This window comes from Protopterus annectens, chromosome 14.part0 (genome assembly GCF_019279795.1).
Source record: "Protopterus annectens isolate FY-2018-M chromosome 14.part0, PAN1.0, whole genome shotgun sequence".
NCBI lineage: Eukaryota > Metazoa > Chordata > Ceratodontiformes > Protopteridae > Protopterus > Protopterus annectens.
Window position 1 is genome coordinate 771,893,092 of NC_056748.1, and position 15,000 is coordinate 771,908,091.

A 15,000-nucleotide genomic window follows, 5' to 3' on the forward strand; every position below is an offset into this window, starting at 1 on the left:
TCGATGTTCCTCCTCCAACTCCATTGAGCTCGGAGCCAGAATTCATTGGGGTTCGAGTAGTGGAACAGTTTGCTCCGATAACTTTATCTCCTTCGGTTCCGTTGTTGGCTCTGATTCCCTCGATGGTGCCGTCTGTCGAGGGATCTAGGTGCCGGGGCTCCCTCGTTGTCTCCGATGGGGCGAGTGGCATCGAACACTTGTCCAACCCCGTTCTCCCTCTCCGAGCTTCGGCGCAGGTGAGCTCTGCTCCTACATCAGCCTCGCAGCCATTTCCTTTGGTGTGGAGAAGGATTCTGATTTCCTCTGAACCGGAGCCTTCTCTGCATCGTGGCAGGGACGCCGTCGATGTCATGAGTGTGCTGGCCACTGAGTCAGCTCCACTATCAGCCCCACTGGCTCCGTCCCCTGTAGTGCCTGTGCCAACGTCAACCTCTGCTCCTCCTCCAGACCCCTAGCGTGGGGAACCGGCACTCAGGGGAACCCCATTGGGTGTTTCCTCTTCTGAGGCCTCCCCTGAACATTCAGAGGAGCCCCCTTGTAAGAAGTGCAAGAGGAAGCGCATTGACTTCCCTGAGTCTGTCACTTCGGGTACAGACTTAGATGATTCGGAAGGGTCCCAAAGATCCCCCTATGAAGATGTTTCTTTTTCGGACATCCTCAAAATGCTTAAGCAGAGGGGGAACTGAAATCCCCTAGCCCTTACCGAGGATGAGTCTGTATTCCTGGATGCATTTGGATCCCAACCTTCCACCTCCTGGGTTTCTCCGCCTTTCGATCCACTTATTTCCGTGGTGGCTCGAAAGGCTTGGTCAGCCCCGGATATAATGAAACCAACTCAGAGGAGACCTGGCAAGTTCATCGCAGCACCCCATGATGAGCAGTTCCTTACCAAAGGTGTTCCTGTTGATGCCATGGTGGTAGAAGCAGCCACCAAAAAAGTTAGCGGAAACCTCTTCGTCTGTCCATCCTCCTAACAAGGAGTCTAGGACCATGGACAGATACGGGAAGCGAATATTTGCTTCAGCGACCTCTTCTATGAGGTCACTGAACTATTTATGCCATTTTACCCGGCTTCAGAGTGATCTCCTTAAAGAGCTCGGAGATGCCCTTCAAGATCCATCAGCTGAGGGGGCTCAAGCTAAAGTGGCTTCCCAGCTGGTGACCCTTAATTCTGTAGTCAACTCCTCCATGAGGCTCATTTCTTATGCAGCCGATGGTGCGAGTAGAGCCCGCAGGTACATGTGTGGCCCTTAGGAGACGTGCATGGATGCGGCTGTGTAACTTTGCGGAACCCTTTAGAGCGTCATTCACTAACACCCCCCTTTGATGGTTCCTTTCGGACCACAGGTGAAAGACACTTTGACTAGGTGTGAGCAAGAAGGCAAGACTCTCTCTGCCATGGGAGTCAGTTTTTCCACTCCATCCAGACCATACCCCAAGGGTCAGAAGAGTGGTAAAATGTGGATCTGAAGTAGGGACTTCATTTGTCAGCAACCTTTGGGTCTTGGATCCGACTTCGGATCCGAGCCGGCAACGTATTTTACAGCTTATGGATCCAAGCTCCTAGCGCCTCCCCTTACCCATAATCCCCTGCCAACCCTGACTGACCCCAGATCTAGTTTGACACTCTTGAAAGAGACAGTTGGATTTTAGAGCTCCTGGCGACTTACCAGATAAGTCTTCAAAACTTGTCGGATTAGGAATCTTTTTTGGTTTAATTAAACAGTGTGCGTGGTTTAGGATCCCTTTTTGTTAATTTCATTAATTTTTAGTGCAATTCCTCCCCTCGCTGGTTCGTTGTGTGTGTGTGTGTGTGTGTGTGTGTGTGTGTGTGTGTGTGTGTGTGTGTGTGTGTGTGTGTGTGTGTGTGTGTGTGTGTTTGTTGCTTGTGTTTTTGGGGCCTGGTGTGTTTGTGTAGTTTACTTTATTTTTCTAATGTCGGAGCCCCAAAACCCATTTTTTCTAAGTGCACCGAGTGTGGCCATAAGCTTTCACCGGCGGATGGCCACACTCTGTGTGTTCGGTGCCTTGGGGTTGAACACCTGTCCTCTGGGTGTTCCATTTGCGCAGCATTCAACCCCAGGGCACTGAAAGAGCAGAGGTCGAAGCTGATCCTGGCAGGACTTTTGCCCCCGGATTCGGCTTCGGCCTCCGGTACTCCTGTGGCTTCTCTTCAGTCCTCGGTGGTAGCCACTCCTGCCCCCCTTCCCCTGACCAGGACTCAAACTCCTACTAAGATGCCGGAGGAAAAGGAGGCCAGGAGGGAGAAGCACCACAAGCGGTGGGCCGAGGCCTCTGCTTCACCAACACCACCCCCCCCCCCCCAGCTAAGCGGGCTTCTCCCTCCATAGCTTCCAGGTCCCCTCCTCCTTGGATCCGATCCCCTTGCTTTTCCCCTGGACACGAGGAGGAGACCTGATCTCCGTCGAGGTCATCGAGGCGGCATTCCCGGCCCGCTTCGTCAAGATCTACTAAGTCTTTCTGATGCAGACTTGGACCGGATGATGAGAAGGTTCATCCAGGCCCAGCTGCAGATGGGAGTGCTCTTGCCTCCCCCCCCCCCCCACCCCTTTAGGGGGGAGCTCGACACCTTTTTTTGCCCAGATAGCTCCTTCTCCGACCCACTTCCTGGGCTCGGAGCCGGGCAGCGTTGGAGCCGGGGGTGGGTCGGCACCGACAGTACTGGGTACTTCGGATCCGACCCTGCCCTCGAGTCTGTCGGGACCTTCGGATCTGACCTCTCGGAGCCGTGGGCCGAGCTTTGAATCTGAGGGATTCAGTGTGCTGCCTTCGGCTCCGTCCAGTTCGGAGCACATGCGTTCTTCGGATCAGATGGCCTTGACGCCAGTTCCGATCCCTTCGTCGGTCCGAGTGGGAGTCTGCTTTCGGACCGCAGGGAGAGCGGCTCCCCCTCTGCCTTAGATGCAGTTGAGGTTTGTGTTGAGAGCATCCGGACCCCCGGTCCTTGCATCGGCTCCACCCTGCACTCCCTCTCTGGGTCAGGCTTCCATCACCTGGCCACAGGGACAGCCTGCTTCGCTGTCCCAGGTTGTTACACTGGAACAGGATATTGCTGGTGTGACCTCCTCTGACAGTCCCCCCCGAGGAAGTGCCTCGCAAGTATAAGTGTAAGAGGAGACACATGGACTCCCTTGAGTCCTTAACAGAGGGTACGGACTTGGATGAAGGGGAAGGCTCCCCAAGGTCACCCCCTGAGGATGTCTCCTTTGGAGACATGGAAATGCTCAGGATCGGGGGGGGGGGGTCTGCCCCCAAGGCTTCCTCCGAATCAGTGTTCCTGGAGGCATTCGAAGCAGGCCCGTCTACCTCTTGGGTGTCCCCTCTGGTGGACCTTACCACCAGGGCGTGGTAGGAGCCGGACACTTTGGAGCCAGTCCCCAAATGCCCGGATAGAATTTTGAGTCCCCCTGCAGACCGGTCCCATTGGAGCAAGGGTCCCCCCGTAGATGCCATGTTGATGGCGGCAGCCACTAAGAGGGAATTAGCTCTGGAAAGCCCCTCGGTCCATCCACCGAGCAAGGAGTCCCGCTCGATGGATCGCCTCGGGAAGCTGGTATTTAGTTCAGCGACCTTCTCAGTAAGGTCCCTGAACTACATGGCACATATCAGGATGCAGCGAGATCTTATCAAAGAATATGCTGCCCCCCCCAGAGTCCATGTTGGCGGAGGACAAGCAGTTGTACTCAACTCATATGGCCACTCTAAGATCTATTTCAAATACCTCTATGTGGCTTTTATCCCACGCCACAGAGGGAGCCGCTAGAGCCAGCGGAGCAGGTCTAGTCATGAGACATCAGGCCTGGCTCAGACATTGTGACTTTGCGGAGCCCTTTTAAGGCGTCCTTTGCAAATGCCCCCTTTGATGGATCTGCCTTGTTTGGCAAGACCATTCGCAAGACACTTGTCCAGAGCGAAAAGGACTGGAAGACGTCTGCCGTCTGAGTCCGCTTCTCTGCTCCCCATAGGTCCTTCTCCAAGAACCAAAAGGGATAGAAGAAGATGTGGTTCCGGAAATCGCAACATTCCCAGCCTGCTCCGGACAACCAGTCCTTCCATGGCAGAGGACGACAGGGAGGACGCCGCCCTAGAGGCAGAGGGGCACCTAGAAATTTTGGGTCCAGAGAAACCTTCTCTGATCGGCCCACGCAGCAGCCCTGAGGGGTTGCCCGACTGCTCCACTCTGGAAGCAGTCGGGGGGCGCTTCTCGATGCACCTGGTGGCTTGGGAGTCCATTACGTCAGATCGCTGAGTGCTTCGTATCATATCCAGAGGTTACAGAATTCCACTGCACCATGTCCCCAGACTCAAAAACCTCCCTGATGTACCACCCGATCAGAGGGAGGCGGCAGCTGCAGAAATTCAGCAGCTGCTAGAAGAGCCATCCAGCCTGTCCCCCAGATCAGCTCGGATTAGGATTTTTCTCCAGGTTCTTTCTGGTGCCAAAAAAGACTGGGGACTTGAGACCGATTCTCGACCTTTCACTCTTGAACCTGTCAGTAACCAAAGAAAAATTCCGGATGGTCACCCTTCAATCCATTCTCCCCCTGTTGCGGGAGAGCGACAATGTGCTCAATAGACCTCAAGGATGCATACTACCACATTTAAATGGACAGATGATCCAGGAAGTTTCTCTGCTTCCGGCCGGGAGCCAGTCACTATCCGTTCAGGGTCCTTCCCTTTGGTCTCTCCACAGCCCCCAGGGTGTTTACCAAAGTGTTAGCAGTGATAGCGGCCCACCTGAGACTCCAGGGAATGCAGGTCTTCCCGTACCTGGATGACTGGCTCCTGTCCGCCCCAACAAGGCATCTCCTCGGTGCAGCCAGAAATTACTTTCTCCGGCTAGCTCCCCAACTAGGCATTACGATCAACATGGACAAATCTCTCTTGCTCCGACACAAGTGATAGAGTTCATAGGGGCCAAGCTAGATATGAGTAGTCTGCGAGGCCATCCTCCAATCAAAAGCCCCACCGGCAAATTGGTCCTGAGGTCGCTAGGCTCCATGGTGGCAGCAATAACTCTTCTTCCATGCGCTCGTCTGAATACTTCCCTCAGTCACCCTATCTCACTCAGCAGGGCTTGCAGGAGGGCCCTCTTATGGTGGCTCCAGTCCCCGGACCTCCATACGGGACGACCCTTCTGCACGCCACCTCCCCTCGCCATGGTGACCACGGACGCCTCTCGCCTCGGGTGGGGGGGCATTGCTCAGGCAGAACAGTCCAAGGCACGTGGAACGACAGAGACCTCATTGCATATCAATGTTCTGGAGATGAGGGCGGTGCTGTTGGAGTTGCCAGCACTTCAGAACCTTCTCCCCGTAGGAACTATTGCGATACAGACTGACAACATGTCAGTTGTCTGGTACATCAACAAACAGGGGGGAACCAGGTCCTACCCTATCTTTCGAGAGGCCATATGAGGGTGTGGGAATGGGCGATCTCCACCAACCGCTTCTTATCGCAACGCACATTCCGGGACGGTCCAACATTCTGGCGGACAAGTTCAGCCACACTATTCTTTCCCCTTATGAGTGGTCTCTCAATTCCCAGGTAGCAAAGTGGATTTTTGCCGAATGGGGGCAACCCTGCTGCGATCTCTCTGCCACTCCCTCAAATATGAAATGCTCCAGCTTCTTCGCTCTGATTCCCCCCCTCGGGGAAACCCCGAGAGACGCTCTAGTGCATGCTTGGCCTCCCGGTCTACTTTATGCCTATCCTTCTCCACCCCCTGATGCTGAAACTTATACAGAAAGCCTCTCTGTTGGGAGCAGAATGATCCTCATTGCCCCATTCTGGCCTCGTCAAACTTGTTTCCCTTACCTATGGTTTCATCTGGTGAATCCTCCTGGATTCTGGATCCCATTCCGGATCTAATATCCCATCCCTTAGGTCTACCGACCCTGAATCTGGACAACCTGAAGCTGACAGCTTGGCTGCTCCAGTTCCACTCTTAGGACTCTCGGCATCTCTTCACCAGTTAAAGCCATCTTGGTGGCAGCACATAAACCTTCCACTAGAAAAGTCTATCGCAGTAAATGGCAGTGTTTTTCCATCTGGGCGGAACACCATTAACATAGATCCCTTCACTCCTTTGTTACCGTCCGTCTTGGATTTCTTCACCGGACTTTTTCAACGGGGGGCTAGCTGTTCCACGGTAAAGGTTCAATTGGCAGCCATTTCTCATTACCATGTGGGACATGAGACAAGCCCTTTGACTGCGAAGTTATGTAAAACCTTCCTCAAGGGTACTTTCCTGCTCAGGCCTCCCATCAAGGAAGCTGTACCCCTTGGGATCTATCACTAGTCCTTCAAGCCTTGACTGCCCCTCCCTTTGAAACAGCTGCCTCGGCCGAACTTAAATATCTTTCCTGGAAAATGGCGTTCCTTGTTGCCAGGACTTCAGCAAAAAGAGTTTCCGAACTTCAGGCCCTTTGTGCGATACCTCCCTACTTGATTTTTCATCAGGATAGAGTGTACCTCAGGACCAATCCCTCCTTTCTTCCTAAGGTGGCCTCAGAAACCAATATCAATCAGTCCATTAACCTGCCAGTTTTCTTCCCCAAGTACCAGAATAAAGGAGAATACAAGCTGCATTCCTTAGACGTGCACAGACAACTGCGCTTCTACATTCATAGGACTGCTGGTCACAGACAATCCGATCAGTTCATTTCCTTTGCCAAATTCAATTTGGGTAAAGCTATTTCTAAGGTCACCTTATCACGATGGATTTCACTGTATTCTTCTGGCCTATGAAACTTCAGGGAGGCCCGCACCTCAGGGAGTACGGGCGCATTCTACTCGCTCTATATCTACTTCTGCCGCCTTTAGTTCTAGAGTATCTTTAGACGATATTTGCTCTGCAGCCACTTGGGCCTCATCTCATACATTTATCAACCATTATAAGCTGGACGTTATTTCCAGAGGGAGAGCATCCTTTGGCTCCACAGTGCTCCGGAACATACTTCCATGATGGCCGCCCAAGATTCAGGTAGCTGGGGACTCTGTCCCAAAGGTTGCTGACAAATGAAGTCCCTACTTCAGATTAAGAAGTTATGTACTCACCATAACGTTCCATCTGAGTAGGTGACTTCATTTGTCTGCAACCATCCCCCCCTTCTTCCCCCTGGCCTTCAGAAGTTAATTCTTGAATGTCCTTTCTTGGTCCCTTTCAGGACGCTTTTGGTCTGAATTTTGGTATAAGGGCAAACTTGATCTGAGGTCAGTCAGGGTTGACAGGGGATTATGGGTAAGGGGAGGAGCTAGGAGCACGGATCCATAAGCTGTAAACTAAGTTGCCGACTTGGATCCGAAGTCGGATCCAAGACCCAAAGGTTGCAGACAAATGAAGTCACCTACTCAGATGGAACGTTATGGTGAATACATAACTTCTTATTCTGAAAGTCCCAGGAAGCCTCGCTTGACACACGTAGCGATTTTTTTTCCTCCAGGGGCAGAGGGGGAAATAACAGTAGATGCCGCCCTCATGGCAGAGGGGGTCCGCAGAACCAGGACAACAGAGAATCCTTCTCTGAGAAGCCCTTTCAGCATCCCTGAAGGGTTGCCCGGCTGCCTGCCTCTGGAGGCAGTCGATGGAAGACTTTCACTGTACCCAAAAGCCTGGCAAAATTTAACGCAAGACAAATGGGTACGGTCAGTTATATCCAGAGGTTACAAAATTCCCTTCTCTCAATCCCTCTTACCGTCGAGCAAATCCCATCCAGATGTTCCATCCAATCTGAGGGACCAAGCAGTCCTAGAAGTTTCAAGACTGCTAGAAAGTCATCCAGGAAGTACCGGCAGACCAACACGGATCCGGAACTTACTCAAGGTTCTTTTTGGCACCAAAAAACAGGGGACTGGAGACAGGTTCTGGATTTCAACAGACTAAACAAGTCTGTTCAAAGAACAAAGTTTCGGATGATCACGCTACAGTCCATGCTACCTTTTTTGGGTCAGGACAATTGGATGTGCTCCATAGATCTTCAGGATGCGTGCTACCACATCAAAATGGACAGGAGCTCCAGGAGATTCCTTCACTTCCGGCTGGGAGCCAGTCATTATTAGTTCAGAGCTCTGCCCTTTGGTCTCACCACAGCCCCCAGGGTGTTCACCAAGTGTATGGCAGTGGTCATGGCTCACCTGAGACGTCTAGGATTCCAGGTGTTTCCATATCTAGACTGGCTCCTCACTGCTACTACCAGGCATCAACTTCTGCAAGCCAGGGACTACACTATCACAATCTGCTCCCAGCTAGGCATTCCAATAAACTTCGAAAAATCTGCCTTGTTGCCTTGTCAATCTGTCACCTATATAGGAGTAGACTTGGACACAAAGAACATTTCCACCAGGCTACCGCCAGAAAGGGTGTCTGCAATTCGCCAGCAAGTACAAATTCTAATGCAGAGCAAAAGGATCCAAGTCCGGTTCGTCCTTCAAACTCTGCGTTCCATGGCAGCGGCAATTCTTCTAATCCCACTGGCCCGCTTTCACATGAGGATCCTTCAGTGGCTTCTGTTCACACAGTGGTCTTACCAACATCTGCCCATATCTCACATGATCATGATTACAGAAGCATGCAAAAGGCACCTTTCCTGGTGGATGGTCTCCCCACTAGTAACTCAGGGCAGACCCTTCATTCAGCCCCCTCTGGTTGCCATGGTGACCACGGACGCCTCCCTGATAGGGTGGGGGGGGCATTATCAGGGCAGGACAGTCCAAGGCACTTAGCAGCCTCACGAGTACCACCTGCATATAAACGTCCTAGAAATGAGAGCCGTGCTTCTAGCGTTGCAAGCTCTTCAATACTCTCTCCCTTCTGGGAACATTGCATTTCAAACGGACAACATGTCAGTGGTCTGGCACATCAACAAGCAGGGCGGAACCAAGTCCTACCCCCTATGTCGAGAAGCCCTCAAACTGTGGCAGTGGGCGATTTCTTCCCAACGATTTCTGATTGAGACGCACATCCCTGGGAAGTCCAGCGTCATAGCGGACAGGCTTACCAGAGCTATTCTTATGCCTCACGAGTGGTCTCTGAATCAGGTAGTTGCGGATCTGATCTTCCACAAATGGGGACAGCCTTGCTGCAATCTTTTTGCCACCCCCTTCAACAGCAAATGCAACAACTAACTTCTCCCTTCTTCCGCTTCCAGGTCACACACCCAGAGACTCTCTAGTCCACGATTGGCCTCAGGGACTTCTTTATGCCTTCCCTCCTTTTCCTCTGATACCGAAACTCATACAGAAAGCAGTATAGTTGGGTTGCAAAGTGATCCTCATTGCCCCCTACTGACCTCGACAGGTATGGTTTCCGTTCCTGCACCATTACCTTCTCTATCAGCCCTGGACTCTGGATCCGATTCCAGACCTACTGATTCATCAGTCAGGTGGGCTGCATCAATCCTTCCAAACACTCCAGCTCACAGCTTGGTTTCTCCACTTCCAACCTTAGCCAGGCTTCCCAGCATTTTCCCGGCCGTGCGTGAGATTATCGTCTCCTCTCAAGTCCAGAACTAGGAAGACTTATTCTAGCAAATGGAAACGTTTTTCTTGTTGGGCAGAGGCTAGGAACGTAGACCCTTTTTCAGCCCCAGTCCACGAAATTTTGGAGTTCCTAGCACAACTTTTTCATTCTGGGTCCGCTTCTGCTACAATCAAGGTTCAATTGGCGGCCATTTCTAACTTTTATGTTGGGTTGTCTAATTCAAATATTCTCAAATAAGCTCTGTAAAGCCTTTTTAAGAGGGACTACTCTCCTTAGACCTCCAGTGAGAGATCCCCCTCCTCCTGGGGACCTTAATTTGGTACTAACCTCCTTAATTATGCTCCCCTTTGAACCTGCAGCATCCTGCTCCATTAAGTTTCTATCTTGGAAAACACTTTTTCTGGTAGCTATTACTTCAGCCAGACGCATCTCTGAACTTCAGGCAGTATGTGTTCGTCCTCCATACTTGTTTTTTCATAAGGACAGGGTTGCTCTGAGGACTAATCCCTCGTTCCTTCCGAAAGTCTGCTCAGAAAACAATGAAAACAATTTAAACCAATCTATAGACCTTCCTGTGTTTTTCCCTAACCACACCAACAAGGCAGAATACAAATTACACCAATTGGACGTTCATAGACAATTGCATTTTTACTTGCATAGGACTAAGGATATAAGGGAGTCGGGCCAACTATTCCTTTCTTACACCCTAGGCAAACAAGGTCTCCCAGTTTCCAAAGTGACCTTATCCAGGTGGATGTCTCACATTATTACTCTCATTTATCAATTGAGAAACAAGAGTTGTCTATCAAACCAAAAGGTCATTCTACTAGAGCTTTGGCCACCTCTGTTAGCCTTCCAATCTAGGTTGCCCATGGATTCTATCTATAGATGTACTGATATTCTCATTTGACTTAACTAATTTCACATCCAAAAAGCAAATCTCAGTGGCAGAAAAGGTAGATTAAATTTGAAAAAGGTAGTGGTACTATACAGCTAGTCTATAAAGCTAGCCAACTCGCATCCATTAACCCCTCCAGATAAAAGAAAGTGTCGTCCCCAAATCGCTTATAAAAGGTGACCTTGGACCTGGACTCTTGTGGTACATCAGACACGCACTGTTCTTCCCAGTGATGTAAAGTAAGATTTGCATAGATGTTAGCAACTGATGTGCCTATTGCTACACCAGAGATTTGGAGGTATAACTGTTTGTTAAATATGAGCAAATTGTTGGTCAATACTAGTTCTAATAATTCACAACGTGTTACAATTTCTCTATTGGATAGGTCACAGTTATGATTTAGGAACCCATGTATAGCATCTAAGCCATAGTCTTTAGGGGGATGACTGTAAGTAGAGAGCTGATGTCCAAAGTAACAAACAGGAAGTCGTTATTTCCCCCATAGATATGCCATTGATAGAATTTTAAGTCTTTAGTATCAGACTGCAGGTAAAGAGAGAAAGGTTCAGTAATTCAGCCCCAGCCAGAAACAAGAGTGCGCATAGGGGGGGGTGGGTCAGACTCATGAATTTTAAGCAGACCATAGAGAAGAGGCATTACAGGACAGGATACAGTAAACAAGTTGAATAAATCAATAGTTATATTATTCATAAGCTGTAAATCATAGATAGCCATGTTGATATTACATATAAAAGTCACCATGCTAGAAAAGTCAGTTTTCTTAAGTTCTGTCATCTGCTAGGAACTTGCATATGTAGTCATTTTTATTAAGAATGACAACAGCACCCTCCTTATCAGCCTGTTTTAATAATTGTTAGTTTTGTTCTGTAACTTAGTAAGAGCTTCATATTCATTGTGTAAAGTTGTAAAATCTGTCTTTGGAACCTTGTTCGTACAGTTCACAACTCTTTTTCACACACATTGAAGAAGCCATTGATTACTGGACAGTTTGTTGGTATAAAAGTAGTTGATAGTTTACATCTTTGAGGATCCAGACCTGAGGTATCTGTAAAGATATACTTAAGATGTAAATTCTTCACAAATAACTCTTCTATCATCGCATCCATATTTGATGGAATATACTGAAGTCCTTTATTGAGAACTGTGATTTCAAATTTAGATGGTCTCTCACTGAACAAATTTATAACCGCATTATTTTCTAATGTTCCTTGTGTACTGAGCAGTTACGAATTTGTAGACCATTGTAATTCAGTCTTACCATGCCACCCCCTCTCTTCTTAGATCGACCCGACCCCTTAAACTGTCTTTGTTGCCCGTCTCTATACGTTCTGGTAAGCAAGGTAGTAACTGTAGAACTAGTTGTTGGAAATCCTCTGCAGTGCTAGGATTTTCATTTGCTAGTAAGGCATGACAGGTTAGAGTACTGTTAAGTATTGGGGTCACATTGGAATCAGTAGAAGCAGACGTTTGTGTTAACAGAAGTCCAAGCACTAGGTAACTGCACTAAAATGGTTTTATCGGCCCTGGAGGATTCACCAACAGTAAATGCATCTAAGGTACAAAGCAACCCCTTCTGCAAGGGGGTTTCTTTCTTACTCCATGAAGGCTTGGGCCATGAAAAAATGTTACCCGTTTTAAAATCATTAATGTCTCTAAGAAGCTTACCACTTTTTTGTTAGCTCCAAACAGTACTCGTAACTAACCAGTCTATCCGGCATTAAGTTGTATACAGATAAATGTTCTTTAAACCCTGGAAGTCTGGTATTTTCATATTCTAGCTTCAAAATTTCCTCCTGCATTTCAGTCTCAACATTTACAAAAAATTGGTTCATAAGAACTATTTACTCGGTGCTTACAAGTTCAGTTCCTGCCGCTGCTTTAAAAGCTCAGGATAAATGTTTCCAAAAAGCAGGCATTTTTAGGATCCTGAGACCATGAGGAACGACTCCAGTTTCTAAATGGGCTGTGAAGCTGAAACATTGCCAGTGGAGTCTTTTGTATAACTGTACCTTTTTTTCCAGTATAGTGACTCTACTTGTAAATGTGTCAGCATCAGGAATGTTCATTTCACTTCTCACCTTTGCGTATAGAGGAATCCGTCATGTGTGTTGGCAACGGATTTGTACTTGCAGAGAGGTCATGACGGGAATGGCTCACTGGCCACAATGCATTAACTAAATCCACTTCAATGGCAGGCTGTCCTATCAAACAAGTTGAAGACCACCTAAGGTTGATCTTAAAAAGCACAAGACTAATAACAGAAAAAAGGCCAACAAGAAGGTAAACCAGGTCTGCAAAAACCACAGAACAAATCCAACAGATGTATACAGACACTGGAAATGGTCAATGAAGTAGAAGCTTTTAATATTCCACAGTGTTCACAAAGCTTTCAGGAATGGCTACCCTTCAGTGTGATGTTAAGACTACATTTAGCACACTGACTTCCATGTATAGTTAATAAGATCACATGACAAAACCAAGAAAATTAAGAGCTAGCACACTCATCACAAGTAGATTAATTCAAAATGTGCAAACAAGTACTTTTAAACAAATAAAAAATATATAAGCATATATAAAAAATTTAAAATGTGCAGAGATGCATGTAAAAAAATAAATTTAAACTGCGTGTAAAATGCCAGTAATCCACTAGTGTAAAATATCCTGTTTCCTCTTCAGTTATAGGTTTTATGCTAACATTTGCATTAATTCCTGGTTCAGAGTCTGCTAGCAGCCGTGTAATCCAACTAAATTCAGAGACTCCTAATTTATTATTCAGGTTTCCACTTCTTATATTCTTTGAAACAATGTTTCACCCTGAATTTAAAATTCTTGGTTCCTCCCTTTTTCTAAAGCGTTGGTTGTAACACAGCTTCGTATTTCAGAAGGGAGTTCAATTGTACGCTCTTTGAGCTTACTTGTGCTTTTGCCTGCATATAAAATGCAGGATAAATAGTGCACGTAGCTAAATAAACAATATTTATGCTATTACAAGTGGCACAACAGCTGAGGCTAAATTTCCTATTTGTTTTTGGGTGTGTAACGCTATCATTAGTTATACTGTATTTACAGCTCACACAATTGTAACATGGAAAAGTCCCAAACTTATTCATTTTAGGATTAATTTTAGTTGTGTTATAAGAAAAATCTTTAACATAGGTACTTCCTAAGATTGAGAGAGTACCCACACCTTCGAAAACTGTTTAAAACTGAAATATGTGGGGTATGGATAGCCACAAAAGTGGTTGATGCCCTAACAGAAACTTGGAAAAGACCAAAAGTCTGATAAGGAAATGGAAGCAGACTTTGACCAAAGAATAAGGGCTGTGAAGATGTTCACAGAGCCAAGAACTTATTGGCGAAATGGGAGTGAAAATGGGACCAGAAGAGGAAAATATAATTATATTTAGGGAGGTACAAAGTTGATAGATGGCAGAAGGATGATTCTGCTGACAAATGAAGCAGGACTATCAATTCTGTACTTGTCAAACTGTTGCAAAGCAGGACAGTTATTCTAAACGTACAAAATATCACAATAAGAGGCTAAATGGAAGGGCATGGTGCTGACATGGTGGGGACTAGAGGGAAAAACTAAGGAACTTGCAATATGGATAAGTGGAGGGGAAAGGAATATTAATACTAGAATTTATGCTATTTTTTTTTTTAATTAGTACCAGCCATGGAAATGAGATGTGGCCAGTAGGACTGGCAAAAGTCCTTTTGGCATCAGTATCTTGGGTATAGAAAAATGGGGTTTGAAAGATTGGAAATATTTATTTCTGGGACGAAATGAAGGAAAGTGGAGAGGATTAAGTGGGGAAGACTTTTAACGGGGAGATTAATCTGGATATGAGGGGAATAACTGAAATAGAGGCGCATATGAGATTTTGGGCAAGCACCACACAGACAGAGGAAAATGGGGAAAAAATGGAACTAATCAAATACTAGTTGAAAGTGTGAAAGAAGGGAGACCAGTGTGTATGTGTGTGTATGTATATATATATATATATATATATATATCAGCAATTAGTAACTGACTATGGAAATAAATGTTTTGCACCAAGGATAACTAGATCTAGAAAATTTCAAATATTTGTTTGGGAAGTGCCTGCACAAGTATTTCTCCACCATGTTGAGGTTAAATAAAAGGTTGCTGACAGTTCTACCTGTTGGAGATGCGATAGAGGCAGGGAAAGGTGATTTGGGACCATGTGTTTTGATAAACTGCATCACTTTAAAAATGAGGTGGAGAAGCTATGTCAAATATGTGGCAGCTAACAAAAACTATTTTTGTTGCTGTGGGTAGGACAGGAGGGGCTCCATAGGACTAAATGGATATTTGCAGTTCTGGTAGCTAAGAACGGAGTAGCGAGATGATGGAAAATGGTGCAAGCACCAAAGATTGAAGAAGCTTTACAAATACTGGAGCAAAAATATGATGATGGAAAGGGGGGGGGGGTGTGATATACAAGCCCTTTAAGAGACATAAAGCAAAAAGATTTTCTGTAGATCTGACTCCTAAGTAACATGTTGAAAGAGACCCAGTAAACGAAAGGTTATAGTGTAGGCCTTCACTGAACGA

General features: G+C 47.1%; 1 protein-coding gene across 5 annotated transcripts in view; it reads left to right on the top strand.

The window, feature by feature from the left end:
• The window catches only part of NCOA4 (nuclear receptor coactivator 4), a 248,031-nt gene that overhangs the window by 144,938 nt on the left and 88,093 nt on the right, over window positions 1–15,000 (top strand). The gene's annotated exons all lie outside the window — the stretch shown is intronic.